This window comes from Pantherophis guttatus, chromosome 2 (genome assembly GCF_059756535.1).
Source record: "Pantherophis guttatus breed Tessera chromosome 2, ASM5975653v1, whole genome shotgun sequence".
Lineage (NCBI taxonomy): Eukaryota > Metazoa > Chordata > Lepidosauria > Squamata > Colubridae > Pantherophis > Pantherophis guttatus.
This window is the reverse complement of record NC_142064.1, coordinates 115,410,440-115,430,306: the sequence shown is the minus strand read 5'-3', so window position 1 is coordinate 115,430,306 and position 19,867 is coordinate 115,410,440. Positions and strand designations below refer to the sequence as shown.

Sequence of the window (19,867 nt, the reverse complement as noted above, 5' to 3'; positions counted from 1 at the left end):
TATCTCTCTGACCGGTCACAGTCTGTGTTGGCAGGGGGGCAGAGGTCGACCTCAAGGCGCCTTGCTTGTGGGGTGCCGCAAGGGTCGGTCCTCTCGCCGCTCCTGTTCAACATTTATGTGAAGCCGCTGGGTGAGATCATCTGTGGTTTTGGGGTGCGATGCCATCTGTACGCTGATGACACTCAGCTGTACATTTCCACCCCAGACCACCCCAATGATGCCCTCGAAGTGATGTCCCAGTGTCTGGAGGCCGTGCGGGTCTGGATGGGGAGGAACAGGCTTCGGCTCAACCCTTCCAAGACCGAGTGGCTGTGGATGCCGGCGTCCCGGTATAGCCAGCTGGTGCCATCGCTGGCTATTGGGGGCGAGTCACTGACCCCCACAGAGGGGGCTCGCAACTTGGGCGTCCTCCTGGACACACGGCTGTCTTTAGAAGAGCATATGACGGCCGTGGCCAGGGGGGCTTTTTATCAGGTTCACCTGATACACCAGTTGCGCCCCTTTCTGGATCGGGACTCCTTGTGCACAGTCACTCATGCCTTGGTTACGTCACACCTGGACTACTGTAACGCTCTCTACATGGGGCTCCCCCTGAGGAGCACCCGGAGGCTCCAGCTGGTGCAGAATGCGGCCGCGCAGGTGATTATGGGAGCGACGTGGCGCTCCCACGTAACACCTCTCCTGCGCGAGCTGCATTGGCTCCCGGTGGTCTTCCGGGTGCGCTTTAAGGTGTTGGTTCTCATCTTTAAAGCGCTCCATGGCTTAGGGCCAGGGTATTTGCGAGACCGCCTGCTGCTACCGACAACCTCCCACCGGCCAATACGCTCTCACAGAGAGGGCCTCCTCGGGGTGCCGTCGGTCAGGCAATGTCGGCTGGCGGCCCCCAGGGGGCGAGCCTTCTCTGTGGGGGCACCCGCCCTGTGGAATGAGCTGCCTCCTGGAATACGATTGATCCCGGACCTCCGGACCTTCCGTAAAGCCCTGAAGACGTTTTTATTTCATCAAGCCGGCCTGCCTAAATGGTTTTTAATTGGGATTTTAAATTTTATGGATTTGGGGTTTTAAATTTGGGTAGCCAATGATTTAATTCTTTTAATTATCTTAACTTTTGCATTTGTATGTTTTTTAATTTTGGCTGTTCACCGCCCTGAGTCCCTTCTGGGAGAAGGGCGGTATACAAATTAAATTAAAAAAAAAAAAAAGATCTTAATGGCTGCTTTGAGTTAGCCAGCAAAGGCAAGAGTCAAGTGGATTAGTAATCCTCTTTTCACCACATACCCTGTCCATGTTCTCACTGTTTTGTATATTGTTATAAGTATTTGAAAATATTGATGCTACTTTAAGTAATCTGAAATGTTATAAACAAAATATATTATGAAAAAAATCAATCTTTGACATTTTTATTATTCCTTGTTAATACCACATCACACTCCAGCAGACTGAACCCTACACAAAAGTACTCCTAATCTGCATTTAAAAAAGTTATTCATTTAAACAACTACATTATTATTATTATTATTATTATTATTATTAATTATTATTATTATTATTTATTGAATTTCTATACTGCCCTTCTCCCGAAGGACTCAAGGCGGAACAGAATAAGATTTCATATACATATAATAATTTTTTTTAAAATAAACAGTAAATAATAAATTGAGTCAACTTGGTGTATCTGCTAAGACCTTGGCATAGAATTTAGATGTTTATGCTAACCCTGCTTGTTGAAACAGAAAGGTCTTCAGGGCATGTCGGAAAGTGCGAAGATCTGGGATTATTCATATTCCAGGGGGTATTTTGTTCTAAAGAGTAGGTGCCCCCACAGAGAAGGCTCTTTCCCTTGGAACTACTAGACAACATTGTTTTAATGATGGCACTATGAATAGGCCTACTCTGTGAGAACGTATTGGTTGGTGGGAGGTTATCGGTTGCAGCAGGTGGTCTCGTAAGTACTCAGGTCCTAAGCCATGGAGCACTTTAAAGGTAAGAACCAACACCTTGAAGCGTACTCGGAAGGCCATCGGAAACCAATGCAGCTCGCGTAGAAGAGGTGTTACATGTGAGCGCCATGTTGCTCCCATAATTACTCGCACGGCCGCATTCTGGACCAGTTGGAGCTTCCGGGTGCACTTCAAGGGGAGCCCCATGTAGAGAGCATTGCAGTAGTCAAGTCGGGAAATAACGAGGGCTTGAGTGACTGTGTGTAATGAGTCCCGGTCTAGAAAGGGACGCAATTGGCGAATCAGGCGAACCTGATAGAAAGCTCCTCTGGCCACGGCTGTTATATGATCTTCTAAAGACAGTCGTGCATCCAGGAGGATGCCTAAATTGCGAGCTTTCTCTGCGGGAAATCTTGAATTGATCAAGCTACGAATTAAACTAACTCTGCAGACAATCCCCAAGTGATGCCAGTTTTATTACATAGACCATCACGTAAGGAAAAAAACAACAACAGAATGAATGTTAGAAAGCATTTAGAGCTTCAGATTCCTCTTTAGAGAAGAAAATAACTCTCAACAATAAGAACAGTAAATTATGGTATGAATTGTTGCTTTATCCAATGTTGTTGTAAGTGCATAATAAATACAATTATTACTGCTATTGTGTGAAACCATTTTATCTCTCAAACTCATGTCCTGTTTAAACAGGCGTTGGCAGCCAGCAACACAATATCTATTCAACACTGAATTCAACAGTACTTATTCCTGGAATAAGAACACAGTTCCTGTGGCACACACAATATTCTGCTTTTCCAGAAGAATGCTAGCTGCTCCTGATGCTGTTACTCCTGCTTAAAATTGCTTCACTCCCTTGGGCAGGGTAGAAGGTGAAGGAAGAAAGGAGAAGAGCTCTCATTATCTAATGTCAGCCTGCCTAGATCAGGCTCTTCCTGTCCCACTTATTCATTGGTGCATCAAATTCTGCTTTCAGCAAAAATGTGTTTACAGCGTGAATCATATGAAAGAGAAAGCTAGGTTAGCTTATGTTTCAGAGGCAGGGAAGTTCTAAGTTTCCTGATCCTAGCTTTAAGATGGAGATGCAATGAGCAATTTCAGGGAGTGGGACTCTTGTTTTTGTATTTGAGAAGACAACATGAAGCAGAAAGTTAGCAAAGCAGCAGAAGTTATCTAACTTGGAACCAGTACAATAGCTGACCTCTCTACCAGGTATCTGAAAAGCTTTGTTTCTTCTCAAGCAAGATCAAACAGCTGAATACAGACTCTATTCTCAAAGCTGACTGCTGTCATGTGCTTGTCTCAGCTGGTTTTGTGGCTGGGGGCATAGAGGTGGCACTGTTTGTGTGGGTGGACTGATCATTCAATGGCCGATGGGCTGCTAACACTCTTGGGGCTATTGTGGACTCAGCAGCAGTCCCAGAAATATGGCAAAGGAACAGATGTGGTTGCTGCTGTGTGATGACAAGATCATACATCTCTTCCTGCTCAATTGTTTCCTAGTACAGGAAAAGTGGAAACATAAACTGAATGTTTGTGATTGAAGGCAACACCCTTTGGGGAAAAGGAGAGAGAAGATTTTGTTAGGGTGGCAGTGGGACAGATTTAGTCATGACCTGAAAGAGATAGAAGCTTGTCCATGAAAGTCTGCCCATCTGTCCATCAACAATTCCATTCCCACAAGGAAAATTCCTTACCAGGAAATAGTGAAATCCAAATGTAATAGGTAATTTCAGGCTTTTACTCAGAGGAACTGGGATTATGTCTGAGGAGAGGCTGGAAGGGAGGAGGAAGAAAAAGCAGAGCATTGTGAAATCCATGAGTCTGAGAGGTACATCTACATCAGTAATATCAGTTAAATTTGCAAAGGTTCTTTGAAACCCAAACCACAAGTTTTCTTCATTAGATAACTCAGCTATGGCTCATGGTGATTAATTTGTAAATGGCATTTGAAACTGATGAAGTCTGGCTTAAAATTGAAGGCATGTTTCAACAGCGAAATATCATATGAAAAAAGAACCCTTGGAAGACTTAATAATTAAAAAAGTCTTGAACTGCGCTGAAATGGACAAGATGACATTTGAGCTGAAAGGATTGATGGATTTGGAATATTATATAATATGGGAGAAGTGGTATAAATGGATTGAGAATAGGAAAAAAAATAATTAGATAAAGGAGGATTGAATTTAGTTAAAATGTATAGAGTATAAGTGAAATATAGTAATATGTCATGTAAATGGTCACAGTTATGGACAAACTTTCTTCTTTTTGTATTTTAATTGTTGAAAATCAATAAAATATTTATTAAAAAATAATATGAAAAAAGAACATCAGTCTGCTTTTTGTTTTTTTAAAAAATCACTTTAATATCACAACACAAATAAACAATTAAAGCTTTCCTTGAAGCAGAAAATAATAATTACTGTAAATAATCTACATTGGGGTACTCAAACTACAGCCCACAGGTCAGATACAGTCTGCTGAAGCCATTAATCTAGCCCACACAGGACCACCAGGCTGCCCCACCCACATCACCCTGCCTACCCGCTGGCCCCCATCTTGCCTTCTGGAGGCCAAAAACAGGACGCGCGGAGGCCTCAGGAAGCCAAAAATAGGCCCATTTTTGGGTGACAGCGTGGTGCTGGAGGCCAAAAATGGGACACGTGGAGGCCTCAGGAGACCAAAAGAGGGGGGAGGGGGACACACACACACACACACACACAAGTCCCTCATAACCACCCCAAGGCAGCCACATCCCTTCACTAACCTGCTTTCCACCCCCAGGAGCATAACAGCATAACATAAAGTGAGATCCAACCTAGAATTAAGGAGAAATTTCCTGACAATGAACACAACTAATTAGTGGAATGGCTTTCCTTCCAGAAGTTGTGGGTGCTTCATCGCTGTCCCATCGCTTTTCAAAAAGAGATTGGAAACACATTTGTCCAAAATGGTATAGGGTCTCCTGTTTGAGCAGAGGGTTGGAATAGAAGACCTCTGAGGTCCCTTCTAACTCTGTTATTCTATGTTCTATGTTCTAAATTTCTCATATAATGAACCTGATTTCTTTTTTATAAGCCAAGAGACTGTTGCTGTCTTGGCTGTAACAGGCTAATATCATTTTTGCCATATTTGTGATAGAATTTTATTTTTAAAATGTTTTAGACATGCAAAAATTTCAGCTTTATATCACAATACAGCTGGCCAAGGATCAGTCAGTTGTTTTGGCTGTCCAAACGTGAGTAAAGACCGTAGCCACAGGTTCCTCTTTTTATGAACCTTAGGAAAAGAGTAAATCCCATTGGCCCCTTCAAAACCATTTTCAATTTGGAATCAGAGGAATTTGATAAATATGCCTTTATTTGTGAATTTGAAAAATAATCTGGTTACTTTTCATAACAGTTCATCACTCTTCCACATGATGGTAGTGCCTCAACAAACATTAAAAGAGTAAGAATATATAATAATTACCATAAAGTATAATGTCACAAACAGCAGGAACAAACTAGAGACCTCAAATCTTCCTGAACACACTTCCAAAGTTCAGAAAATGTCATAGGTACCCCACAAAACAGCTCCCACATGAATATAAACCAGTGTTTTTCAACCATGGTAACTTTAAGATGCATGGACTTCAACTCCCAGAATTCCTCAGCCAACTGGCTGGGGAATTTTTGGAGTTGAAGCCCATTCACAAAATAGGAAGAACTGAAAAAACAGCATTGAGGAGCTGTTTCTTACTTAGTTGTGAATGATTCACAGATGGGGTTTCTCTGTAGTTCTCATCTAATCAAAGCTTATTGCGAATTTTATTATTGGCAGTATAATAATGTCACAAATCCATTGCTCTTCTTTACTGCTACAGTAGAAAACCGTGCATGTTCCTGGTTTTCAGTTGCATACTGTGCCTGTAGATATGTGAGACCCTGAAGGTTATGTCGTAGAGTTCCAGCAGCTCAGCAAAGAGAGATAACCCTTCCCCCAAAAACAGTCCCTAAGTTGTTTCCCAGTGATAATGAAATGAAAAGAAGTAAATGCAACATCAGGGGACAAATCTGAGATCAGCAATTGCAGGAGAACAGAGCGTAGTAGATTACCAGGCACAAACGACACTGCCCAAGAGTCCAGGCACAACAGAATCCACCAGTCATGATCCGAACAATTTGATTCCCAATTTGATGCTATACCAGCCAGACATGATCACAGACTGCAGACTGAATCCTTTCACACACAGGCTTTCAAGGCTATACCCAGACATTACACACAAACCAGCAGAAAATATGTTTCTGTGTAGATTTGTGTCTTTTAAAGAAAATTTTCCTGAGGACAAGTGCTGGGTGCTTGCCAGCTTTATGTCTTTGAACTTCCAGGCATTGGCCACTGAGTCTCAGTAAGGTTTCAAGTCTTCTGACACTGGATAAGTTGATTATGTCTCAGTGCTTCCCTTGAAAAGCGTTTAACTGGGGAGTGGGGGGACTAAAATAAGATCAAGTTGATGTCATCATCAACAGAACAATTGAATTTGTAAATGTTATTTCAGGCATTAGTAAATATTATTTTCTGTCTTCAAAAGCCAAAATGTGGCTCAACAGTGTATTCCCATAAATACTGTTAACTTTCCTAACTCAAAGTGAGCAGCAACGCTGTCAAAACAAGGCACTGGTGTCCACAAAGCATATCCTGGAGTGAAATCAGAAATTTGCTTGAGTTGTAATAATCAGAACTGTAATGCAAATAGCCAAGCATTATCTTGGGGCAAAGTCATCCAAACCTGGCACTTTCTGGATGGGCAGGCTTAGCAATTCTCCAAGGGCTCCAGGCTCTACAACAGCTGGAGGGAAGGAGAGTGAGGAGATATGGGTTAAAAGTCAAGGCTCTCTCCTTTGCACCTCACTGTGAATTGCATATCTGTGCTGCCTGCCAGCCTCTGGAAGAACACTTGGATTTCCAAATATGGGCCTTATGCAGTTGCTGTCTTTCTTTTGGGACATTTTCACTCTAGATAGCACTGCCTTGCCTTAGCAGTATTTCTCCTACCTGTGGGAGGCAAAATAATAATAATTATTATTCAGGGAGAAACAGCACTTTGCATTCATAGCCTGTTTGGGTTTTTGTGTGGAGCTTGATGGGTGAGGTCATGTCACCAGGTTAGTTGCAACACCATTTCTCCAGTACTTTTTGGTTTGTCTGTTTTGAGGAGGGTGTTGAGAGGCTTAAGGAATGAAGGGAAGCATGTTACATACACTAAATATCATTTTATAACCATATGGACCAGCTGCGGCTCTTCATCACAGGACACAGACATCAAAGCAGAGGAAATTTGGAAGAACAGTCTTCAAAAGAGCATAATTGTTATTTACCTTCACTTTGCTGACACTTGAGGGGAATCATTAAGAAGTAAATAATTAAAAACCTGGATGTGGGAAATGAACTTAAAAGTGCCCTGGCTCAAAGAAGGGACTTCACTGTCTGGGTAAATACAGGGTGACTTAATTTAAAATCCAAAGGAAGACAGAGATGTTGACATCTTGCTCTCATTGGAAAATCTGCTGTGTATTTTTAAGTTTTTCAAAAATGCATTTACTATTGAACTTAGAGAATTGGATTCTCCTAAGTACCATGCATGGTCACATCATTGCTGCACAAGCCGTCTGTTTCTCAACTATGATAATTAATTTTTACTGGTTAACTTTAACTTTGAAATAACCATTTCTTAACCTGGGTGAATTGCTGAATTGTACTGTGATTGTTAGGGCTGACAATTCAATCCAATTCCTTCCATCATTAGCAACTAAAAGGTAGATCGATTAACTGTGAATACGATTTATTTTCCTCAATGCAATACTTACCCAATCAGTGTCACCTGCTTTTTTTTATAAAAGAGAGAATGATGTGGTTCTAATTTCTTTTACATGCTGCAACCAATCTCTCTCTCTCTCTCTCTCTCCCTCCCTCCCTCCCTCCCTCCCTCCCTCCCTCCCTCCCTCTCTCTGTCCTCTGACTCTTCTGAGGAGATCCACAGGAACTGCATTCCCCTCACAGCTTGTCTACCCCCCTCCCTCCCCCTGATTACTTAATATTTATCATGGTTGTTGTTGTTGTGGTTGTTGTTGTTGTTGTTGTGAAAGCTATAAAGAAAGAGGATCCAGAATTTGGGGTTTGAGTTTGAAGGACTCAAACTGTTAGTCAGAAAATGAGGTGTCATGCCTGCTTATCAGGCCTCATTTTACGTTATTGTAGGCCAGAGTTGCTAATATTTTCTCCACAATTTCTTGTGACTTAACAGTTACATACTAATACTAGGGCTGGTTGATTATGGACAAGACCACCTTCCACCTGCTAAGGCTTCAGCAGCTGCTGGACCTGAGCCCAGTACTGGCAGTTGGCATAGCCAGGCACCTGCTGAGGCTCCTGGAGACACTGGAAATGTTGTAGTTGCCCATGGCCAGCAGTCTTAGTTTGTGTACAACTAAATGTGAACATGAAACTAAGTGAAGTTTTGCAAGTCCCAAGAAGCAAAAGGGCAGGGGAATGAGTGGAATGGCTGCCACAACTCAAATATCCTGGGGATGATTTGCTCCAGAGATGGCAGAAAAGACCCTCAACCATCAAAAGCTCTGGAAGATGCAGGAAATTAGCTGGGGGTAAGGAGACTGGGAAACCCTTTGCCCCAAGACATGCTAAAAGATCACTCTGGATATTGTGACAATCATCAGTTGTTCTCAGACTTTTGCCATCCCACTCCAGATGGACACAGGGCAAGTAGGAAAAAAACAAAGCATTCAATATATAAAAGTAAGCCCAAATGTGATAAAAAAAAAACAATCATATAACCCAATGCCTGAGAATAACTCAGAATAATTAAGAGATGAAATTACATTCAAACAAAGTTTAGCTTGTTTACCAACAGTAAGATTGGGATCCACTGTGCCTCCATGAGAGCATTTCACCATGGAGCCACCACTAACTTGGCTTTCACAGATCCATGCCTCGCATATCTCACAAGAAGCAGGGACCTTCCACAGGCCCTCTCAATGTCTGGACCAGACAGGCAGATTGGGTTCTGGCTAGGCATTGCCTGGTATCCTTTGTCCTTTCCTAAATGATATATCACTAAATTATTGGTTACAAAGCTTTGTCTGGATGAAGCCTTGCTTCTGTTCAAGCCAAAATGGTACAGGGTATTTGTCCCTGTGTTGATTGTTACCAATCTGAAAGGCAGGCTGTAGACAACTGTTGTGCTGGTCCATACTCTTTTCTATCCCCATTTAAGGGCATATAAGAATTAAACTATCTACTACTGATTTTTAACTATTAGGACTAGTGGTTGTCTGTCATGGTTTCCCTGAGATGGAGGCAAGGGCAAACCATTTCCAAAAATGCTGCCTTGAAAAACCGCTGGTTGAAAGGTACCCCACCCCCACCCCCAAAATAGACAACAAAGCAGCATTTCCTCACCCAATCAATAAAAGTAAAAGCTATGGTCATGAAGGAAAGCCTGTAATTGGTGACTAACTCAAGTAGAACTTGGCTCCCTTGCTTTACTTAATCACAGACCTGGTGCTTTCTCAGAAGGGTGCCAAACCCATGTGTTCAAAAAATGATGTATATTAAGAAGCTTCCTTTAATACCTGACCAGCACTTTCTGAAATGCCAGCCAGTCCTTAAGCAGGCAGATGACGGCATCATCACCAAGGGAATCAGCGAAGCTCTGCCGATCAGATCCACGAGAAGAGGAGTCAGGAGAAGAAGAGAAACATTACTTTAAAACTGGAACAGTCCAAAATAAATCTAAGCAGCCCCTGCGGTGGGCAGAGAATGAGACAAAGGCAACGTCATTGAACATGTCCTTTCAAAGCTACGGGGTATCTTTGGGCCCTGGCTAGCGGGCCACGGGGAAAATCCCGTTCTCTCCTTCAATCTTGATCACCTGCAATTTTCAAGCAGCAAACACTGATGCCATGCCAAGTGAGACTGACAGATCGGCGCCAGGAGACGGAATGTGTTTGAAGCGCTATGGGAAGGAAGGAAGGAAGGAAGGAAGGAAGGAAGGAAGGAAGGAAGGAAGGAAGGAAGGAAGGAAGGAAGGAAGGAAGGAAGGAAGGAAGCTCATCTTCGTATCAAGAGGGCCTCCACAAAAGACGCTACTCTGAACGATCGCGGGGAGGGGGGATTCTGGACATCGCTGCAGTTCTAGAGCCGCCCCGCCCGCCCCGCTCCCAAGAGCAGCTGGAGTTTGTGCTCCCTTTGATTCGATCAAGGGACCCACGCATCCATCCTCTTCTTTTGCTAAACTAAGGCCATCCGAGGAGGGTGGCCAACTTTTCTTCCTCTTAGGCCTCGACTCCAACGCTCCACCTTACCAAGGACCCTGGTTTTCAGAAACCCAGCGATCGGAAGGGTTTTCCCCTCCCCCCCATCTTTATTTCCACGCCAGAACTAGCGTCACGGGCTTCTTTCCCTGATATTAGTCCGTAGTGTTTGGAAATGAACTAGATGGCCATCGGTAATGGTATATAATTCGCCTTGGAAAATGCGAGTTCTCAGGACTCACGCCCGTTTCTCCTTCATTGACTCCCTCCCTCGTGCGTCCGGCGTGTTGGGGGTTAACGTCTGGTACTTGGCGAGCTCGTCTGCAAAATCCTCCCTCTGATATCCAAGACCGTTCTTCAAAAAAAGAAAATCAATCTTCAGGGCCCGTGGCCAATAAGAGGAGTCCTGGGCGTGCCAAGCAACCAATTGGGTGACACGATTTGCGCCGATCTGACCCACCCTATCTCTTTCCTGAAAACTGCCCACATATGGGTTGTATATGTAAGACTCTACATATTTCTCTATAATAGCGAGGGGTCAGATTCGACGAAGATTTGAAAGGAAACCGGGAGCGAGGGGAACCGGCGCTGGATCCGAAGGAGAGGGGACGCAGCGAGAGAGTAAGGCACCGGCTCCCAGCCTCTACTAACCTCCGGTGCAAGTGTTCCGAGGTCCAGAGATCAAGGGCTCCGGGAACTTCGGGGGAGGGTGGGGTTTTTTGTTCCCCGCGCAACAGCGGCACCCCTTCCCACTTCGTCCGGCGCGAACATCGCGCTCGTTAGAAGAGAGAGTTGCCACCAAACGGTCCCACGCGTGGGAAAAGTCAGCGGCTAAGCGACCCCCGACGGCGCATAGGGCGGATCGGGACCGGTAGGCGGCCCGCGTTTTACAAGCACCCTAGGCGCGAAAGAAATGCACCTTTCTTTTTAACGGGAGAAGCGACGGTTCGGCGGCCCACCCCGCGGCGCCGCTCGGAGAACTTTCGCCTTTCGCTGCCCGTTGGGTCTCTGCAAACGCCAGACGGAGGGGGCCTCGCCCGCCCGCCCCCCGCCGAGCTTCCCCCCCCCTCTATGTAGTCGAAAGCGTCTTGCAGAGAGTGTGACGGCGAAAGAAAGACGAGCCGCCACCCTCACTTCGTTCGCCTCTCTCCGAAGTGACACCGGCGGCGACCCGGGGAACAAGACACACAAAGGGAGAGCGAGCGACTGAAGCGTCTTTACGCGCACAGCCCTCGCCCCGCTCCGCCCTGGCGCGAGAGAAAGCCGTAAGTACAACGGGCTTCGGACGGTCCTCAACTGTCCGCTTGAGGAATCTGGGAAGGTCTCTTTCTGGCTCTGAGATAGATTGCCCCGGCCGGCCGCCGCCGCTGTCTGTTCTCCCCCGCTCCCGCTCCCACCCAGGCGACGGGAGGGAAGGTCGCCGCCGCTCCCTTTGCCTCTTGTCTGCGGTCAGGATCAAGTGGGAAGGCGCGTGACGGCGCGCCCACCGGGTCTTAAATCTCTCGGTGGCGGAATGCCCTGGAAGGCGGGAGAGGGGGGGAGAGCCGGTTGCAGAAGGGAGATTGCTTTGCCCGCTGTGGCAGATGTAAAGGAGGAGGAGGGGCCGGAGTTAGCACTTGCTATTAGAATGTGCTTTGAAGTCCTCGTGGTATTTTCAAAAATCCTTTTCTGTTTCTGTTTCATACTTACATGGGATGAGTGGGGAGGGAGAGACTTTCTCAAACCAGAATAATGTCGCTTAGAAGGAAAAATGGAGTTGGTGAAATTAACTTTTTGCCACTCATTTAGAAAGTGTACAGGGAATACTGGGGGGGGGAAATGCGGAATGGGGCTGCAGAGAAAGCATCTTCAGACTTGGTGAAAGATCTCCCAGCTAAAGCAAAGTCCTTGTGACTTCTGCTGGGCTGCCCTGATTCCATGAATAGGCAGGAGAGCAGCACTGAATTTACACCCAGTCTGAAGCCACATTGACAAAACTAGTGTTATATGTGTTGGGGTGAGTTAGTTCTGGGCCACAGTCTTTGGCTACCATCTTGTCTTTCTGCCCACTCTTATGCTGATCTCTCCCAACTTCTGCTGATCAGACCAGTTGTTAGAAATTAGCAACTGGAGCTCTTAAACCCAAATCTGGCCTAATTGTTGGATACATAAGTAGCTCTTGATGCTGCACTGCTTTGGCTGCATGCTGAAGTTAAAATCTATCAATTTTGTTGTGCCTGGTGAATTAAATAGGTTTGGCTCAATCAATGTAGAGTTTAGCACTAGCACTAAAGTGTAGTCCTTAGCTATAAGCTTTGAAAACTTCAATTATATTCTTAGCTTGTCTGTGATGATACCAGGGGAAATTGAATAGCTTTTAAGCTACAATCTTAAACCTATTTTCTTGAGAATAAGCCCTAAAGATTTGAATGAAACACTGAGACACATATTAGTCAACCATCTTTTAGTCTAGCATGTTATGTAAATCTGTCTCTTGTTATTACTTCATTTCATTCTGCTGTGCAAACCCAGAATCATTCTATAAACCATGATTTAAACACATGAAAACATGTCATGCAAATATTCAGATGAAAGTTCTGATTAGGAAAGAATTTGCTTCATTAATTTTGAAAAAGCCTGCATTGTGTCTTTCATGCTACCAGGTGGTTGGGTTCAGTTTTCTGTGGGGATTTTGACATCTGTTCATTAAACATGTGTGGCCAAGTTGAAAATGTTCCACTTTTAAATAATGGCATTATTTATCTATTTTGTAGATATTCAGATCAACCAATTAACTAATCTACATTCCTTTCTCTTCATAATGCAACCAATATGTTACTTTGTAAGGTGAACTAATTATGCAATAATATGAAGGCAGACAATATAGTGAATTTATTGCAGTGTACATTGTTTCTTTTATCATATTTATCTGTTTCTTCTTAACCAACATTAGGAACATCACTGATCCAAGAAGGACCAAGCAGAGAGCATGCATCCCAATTGGTTTCTGTACTCTGCTTAACAATAGTTTCGTTTTCACATTATACAGTACATCACTATTCTTTGTACCACATAAAAAGGGTTGAGGTTTGGATTACATAGCTGTGGTCAACATCTTGACCTTTTTGATCACCTTGTGGGTTCCCCAGGGATAATGAAAAGTCAGATCTCAGCAAAAGTAAGGACAACAGCATAGATAGACACACAGATTGGCAATTTCCCATTAGCTTTTGACTTAATAGCAATGTTTGGTTTACCATATATATTTGACTAAAATCAATGTTTGGTTTACCATATATATTTGAGGATAAGCCAAGAATGTTAGGGGCCAGAAAGCACCAAAAAAATCAGGTTTGGCTTATCTGGTCTATCCATAACCAAATTGGAATTTCTTTTTTATTTCCTGTATATACTTGTGTATAAGCCCATCCTCAAATGGTCAGACCTTCCAATTTTTAGCCAAGAAACCATGAAAAATGCAGGTTGGCTTATTCTTATGTGGCACGTTTTTCTGGTAGTTTTGTTAAAAAATTGAGGACTTATATACAAGCATATACATTAAATTAGAAATGTTCAAAATAGATTAGAACAGCCTGCAAATTACAAAAGAAGACCACTTCTCTGAAGAAGCAGTACTGCCTTGGCCCTTCTGAATACACTATGGTGCCAGGGTTTCTTTTAAATGCAGAAAAGGTCTGCTCAAAAAGAAATTCCATTGAAGCTTGCTTCTACCTAAGGAGAGGGTTGCAACCTGAATTTGCAGAAAATAGAGACGTTTTTGTAGGAATCAGCACTGGGTTGAGAGTGCCTAAACCTGCTCCAAACTCTTAATTGCCAGGAAGGAAATATTTCTCTTTCAAAAGAATATTGGATTAGATCTTTTTCAGATCATGAGGCGCCCCAGAGCAAAGACAATACTTCCATCTGATAGCTTCTTTCCAGGCTGTATTTCCTAATAAACGGCTAAGGTGTGTGAACTGATTATCCATCTTTGTAATGTGTGAAAGAGTAGGTGGTTATTTTAGGGATGGATCTGGCACAGCTCCCAGAATCATATTTGCTGTTCATGTGTCTTAGAGAAGTGTCTGAGATGTTACAAAGATATCAGAGGCTGTTTCCCAGAAAGAACATTAACAATGTGCTTAGGGGGAAAAAAAGCATTGGCTAGAAAGAAGAGCCACTATATTTAATGCTTCATCACTTCAAATAGTATCTGGTTGACAAGAATGCAAGTGTAAAACTTGTAATTTTATGTCTTGCATTGATCACTTTACTACCAAGAGCCTTGGTAGTACAGTGGTTTAATGCACCCTGTTATTAACACAGCTGCCTGCAATTTCTGCAGGTTCGAATCTCGCCAGGCTCAAGGTTGACTCAGCCTTCCATCCTTTCTAAGGTAGGTTAAATGAGGACCCAGTTTGTGGGGGCAATAAGCTGACTTTGTATAAATATACAAAAGTATGAAGGTTATTGCTTAACGCATTGTAAGCCGCCCTGAGTCTCCGGAGAAGGGCGGCATATAAATCAAATTTAAAAAATAAAATAAAAAATAAAGGCTCATTTGATGACAGAGAGAACATTTTTGATGGGTTTCATAGAATAAAACCCATGCAGCTTCCCAAATTAACATTGTGAGGTGTATACTGGAACACATTGGAGTCTGTTATTATGCCAGATGCCAGCATGGAAAGCATCCAGATGGTCATGTCCATTTCTCTTAGGTTAATGCTTGTTTGCCAACTGAGTCAATCAGAGAGAATATGAGAAGATTTAGAGGAGGGATTCTGCTCAGTAGCCTTAACTCTTAAGTTCTATAAGGTTGGTTTCTTCTTGGCACTGTCCCCAACAGTATGAAAGCTTTGAAGTTATCTTATATCTGACCTGATCAAAATAGCTGCTTTAAATAAATAGCAAAATGGGCATACCAAAAGTATAAACTCTTGGGACTGGGGAAATAAAGTACTCTATGATTGCTGAATTAATTTATTTATTTCCCTGCATATTTTTCATCACTCAGAGCAATTTATAGTGATATAAAATATAGTACAGTGTAAAATATAGCCACAGTAGGTGGCAGCATTCAGCTAACCTTGGCTGATCTCAAAAAAAAAAAAAAAAAAAAGACTAAGCAGAATCAGACCAGTTTAACATTTGAATGGGAGATTTCCAATAATTTTTAAGACTGGGAAGTTGAAAATAAATTAGAGATGAAAGCAATGGCAAACAGTTATCATATTATTGCCAAGAAAATGTGTGGATGTAGTTTCTATCCAATCTCCAGGTTCTTCAATATAAAGTAAGTCACACAATTAAAAGAATGAGTATAAAAATAATACTGAATACAGAAAAAGCATCCTTTAGATAACAAAAAAATACAGTCATTGAAACGACTGAGAAAAAGCTATCTGAGATTCATAGTGAAAAGTGTTTCACAATATTGGTACAACTATTGAAAACATTGTCTTTTGCTATCATCAGCTGGGCCTCCACCTTAGTTGAGGAACACAGACTGATCTCACCTTGTGATCTTAAGAACTTTAGCGCAGATGAAGAAGGGATGTCCTAGGCCCAAGCCATTTAGAGCAGTTGTTTGCATATTAGGGAGTAAATCCCATTGAACTCAATAAGGGCAGTTTTCAATGACCATGTCTAGAAGAAGATGATTTGCATTCGAAGTGTTTTTATATGTGATCTCCATAACCTTTAATGGTTCCACTGTGAGGTAAAAGCAAAGTTGTGATTCCCAACTCCAGATCAATGAGGAAAATGAGATTGAGAATGGCCCACCTTTATCTTTGCTCAGAATTTACTTTCCATCACTTATTTCCTTAGAACTTATTCCCAAGTGAGAGGTTTGCTCCAACTGCAACTTTGGAGTTTGTAGCTGATAAAAGTCTAAAGGCCTTTATCTGCTTTTATGCTATATTCCACTAACTTTATTTTATCATGCTGTTGGATGGACTGTCCAGGCCATGCAGTTTTTGTATTCCTTACAATTTAATCTGAGAGTGGGAAATAGAATGCACCTTGAATTACCTTGGAATACATTGCCTTGAGGAACTATGTTTGATCACATCCTGGTTGCTGCACATGTGTAAAGGGCACACCAGTAGGAAATCCTGGGGTCTGCAGTCCCAATACATCTGGAAGGTGCCAGCCAGATGGTGGAAGGCACTGGAGCTGCCAATTTGCTTTTGGTAAAATAAGCCGTTTTATTGGGAAGCGGCCCATTATCCCAGACTGCAGTTATAATCCCAGAAGACACAAATCAGATTTATTTATTTTTAATTTATTTATTTATATCTCTCCTTCCTTCAGGACCTCAAGGCAGAATACATAGTGCTCCATCTGCCAATTATTTCAGCCTGTGTGAGCTGGGACTGAGAGACAGGGACTGGCTCAGTGTCACCCAGTCTGCTTCCATGGCTAAGGGTAGAGTTGAACCTGGGTTGCTCTGTCTTTAGTTCAACATCTTCATCATTACATCAAACCTGCTCTTTAAAAAAAGCATCCATCATACAGAAATCACTTCTACCAAACTCTTTGGCCTTTTCAAGTCTTTTTCTGCCTCTAAGGAAACAGGTGATCTGATTTCCTGGATTCCGATTCCAAGGGGGTTGATTATTTGGGAGAAAGAAAAAATACCCTTCTGAGAATTCCTGATGAAGGTGATGGAAGTGCCAAGTTGCTCTCAATGACAAGAGACTTCACATTTTCCGGAACAGAAGAAAGAAGTATTGTAGGCAAGAAAATAAAAGTTGATCGTAGCTGGATGAAGGGCTTTCTTTAACAGTTTTGTAGGAGTGAGGGTGAAGAGGTTAGTAGAATAATTTTATCTCAAATATATTTTCTCTCCCTGTATTGGCATCTGCTTCATGATCCATTTCTATTTTCAGCCAAATTCCTAAAGTCCTTTGTTTGCTGCAGTTGTAAATCAATTGCATGGCTTTGGGGCCAGGATGACTTGTCATCAAGATTCCTTGCAAATCTTGCAAACGGTGATTTCCAGAAGATTTAGTAACCAAGGGAGACCCATGCAGGGAATCTTAATTTGTGTGTGTGTGTGTGTGTGTGTGTGTGTGTGTGTGTGTGTGTGTGTTAGCTGGAGACAGACCACAAGGTAGAGCCAGCAGTCCCCAATCATATTGATATTCCTATTGTCAAAGGCATTTGGCTGGCCATTAGTAGATAGCAAAGATGTGATCTGTACCTAAAACTTTGGGATTATTCATATCTCATCATCATAAAAGTAATTAAAAAGGAGGGGAAGCTGTGAACCTCTCACAGTCTTCCCATTCAAAAAGAGACCATAGAAACACTATACTTTTCTGATTTTAGACATCATACAATATTCTGATGTTTTAATGTGTTGCACGAATTCTGTCATTGTGGTTGGTCTATCATTTGCCATGGCTTTGTGAATCTTGTGATTAGTAACTAGGCTTAGGAAAACTAGTTTAGTGTGATGCATGAATTCAATTGTTATAACCAACACTCACCTTGCAGTGTTCTTCTTGGCCAGGATCATTTAAGGCTCCTTTAGGCTGAGCCACATTTCAGCAAATGATTTCAAAATATATATTTTATGAAATAAACCCATCCTTTCCTTTTTTAAAAAAAAAACTATTGCTTTAAATGTAGCAAAAAATCAGAGTAAGCATTAAAACTCTCCCATAACACTAGATAGAATGGCATAATAAAATCAAGTGTTATGGCCAAGAAGACTTTCATCTTGTGCTAAAAAAGAGGAAGATGAAACCAGAGAAATCTAAGACAAATGGGTTGCCATTATAGAGAAGATCCTGTTTCCACTCATCACCTTCCTGCTGTCAGATGATGGAGAAACATAAAGCAGAGTTTTTACATCCCTTCTTAGCAATTAGGAAACATAGGGTGTTTGGGATACTTGGTCAGTTCCAGGTGCATTTAAACCAGCATTTTGAATTGTGCCCAGAAGTGGACTGAAAACTAGTGTATCTGTTTTCAAAACTGGCAAGATAGGCTCAAGTTGTCTCATCACATTTAATAGCTATGTTGCTATATTTTGTTCTGATTGTAGTTGTAGACAGCATTTAAAGATGGCACCATGTATATTGTATTGCAGTACTGTAAATGATATCTTGTGCAAGTTTCACTGCCAAAGAACAATCTGCGTAGACATTGAGTCTGCCTCAGGGTGGAGAGTCTGTGATCTTCCAGATGCTCCCCTCATTCCTGAAAATGGGCATGCTGTTTGGATACTGGAGTTCAAGAACATCTGGAGGACCACAGATTTCCCATCACTGATTGTGTATATATATATATATATATATATATAGTCTCTTTAGCCAGGTTCTACCTACGTAAACCAAGATATTATGCAGCCCTAGTTCAGTGAAATCACAATTCACTATTTTATATATATATATATATTTATATATTTATTTTTATTTAATTTGTATACCGCCCTTCTCCAACAGGACTCAGGGTGGTGAACAGCCATGGTAAAACATAACATATAAAATTTAAAAGCAATTTAAAAAACATTAAATAATTTTGGCTATCCATTTAAAACAACCCGGATTAAAACCAATTACAAATTAAAAACCGAAGGGATGGGATCGAGCCAGCCCGGCTAGATGAAAAAGATGTGTTTTCAGGGCCCGACGAAAAGTCCGGAGGTCTGGTATCGTGTGTATCTCGGGGGGTAGAGGGCAGGTGCCGCCACAGAGAAGGCTCTCCCCCTGGGGGTCGCCAAGCCGACATTGTCTGGCCGACGGCACCCTGAGGAATCCCTCTTTGTGGGAGCGTACTGGCCGGTGGGAGGCTATTGGCGGCAGAAGACGGTCTCGTAAATATCCCTGGCCCTAAGCCATGTATATATATTATATATATATATAAAATATTAACACTGTATATAATATAGTCTTATGTATATGATGCATGTGTGTATATATGTATATATTTGTGTGTACACACACACACACACACACACACACACACACACTCTCTCTCTCTCTATTTCAGGTCTGTAGTGAGACATCTGATATTACATGGAGCTGTTGTGAAACAGCAAGCTAAATTAAATCCACTAAATCTGATAGATTAGCTAATATATTTCTTACATTAGATTAGATAGATTAGCTATAATAATTTCCATACAGGGAGAGAGAAAAATGATTTTCCTGCAGTGATGGATGGATGTCACTCAAATACTTGCTTCAGTCCTAGGTCAGTTCTACTGTTAGGCAGATGGAGGCAGCTGATTTGGATATATAGTAATGGCAACAGGCTTTAAGACAAGCAGTGCTCCTGAGATTTTCTGCCCTAAGCACCAAAATAATAGCTGGTCTTGATTTCTGGAGCAAATATCTTTTAGTATTCCATTTTTAGGTCATAAGTCATCTTGAACTAGTTCTAGATCCTCTTGGAATACAGTCTAAGGAGCTAAGGTATTAAATGAACTGCTAAAGATTCAGGGAAACAAATATCTCCATAGATTTTGTTGTTAGTTGCGACCCATCGCGACCCCTGGACAATGTTCCTCCAGGCCTTCCTGTCCTCCACCATCCTCTGGAGTCCATTTAAGCTCATGCCTACTGCTTCAGTGACTCCATCCAGCCACCTCATTCTCTCTCATCC

At 42.4% G+C, this 19,867-nt stretch overlaps 1 long non-coding RNA gene across 1 annotated transcript; it reads right to left on the bottom strand.

Moving 5' to 3' along the window:
- Positions 1-6,882: 6,882 nt before the first annotated feature.
- Positions 6,883-10,650, bottom strand: LOC132709532 (uncharacterized). Its single transcript, XR_009620562.2, has 3 exons — positions 10,510-10,650; positions 9,587-9,666; positions 6,883-6,992 (listed from the first exon to the last, which is right to left on the bottom strand). It is a non-coding gene; the product is annotated as an uncharacterized LOC132709532 (long non-coding RNA).
- Positions 10,651-19,867: the final 9,217 nt, after the last annotated feature.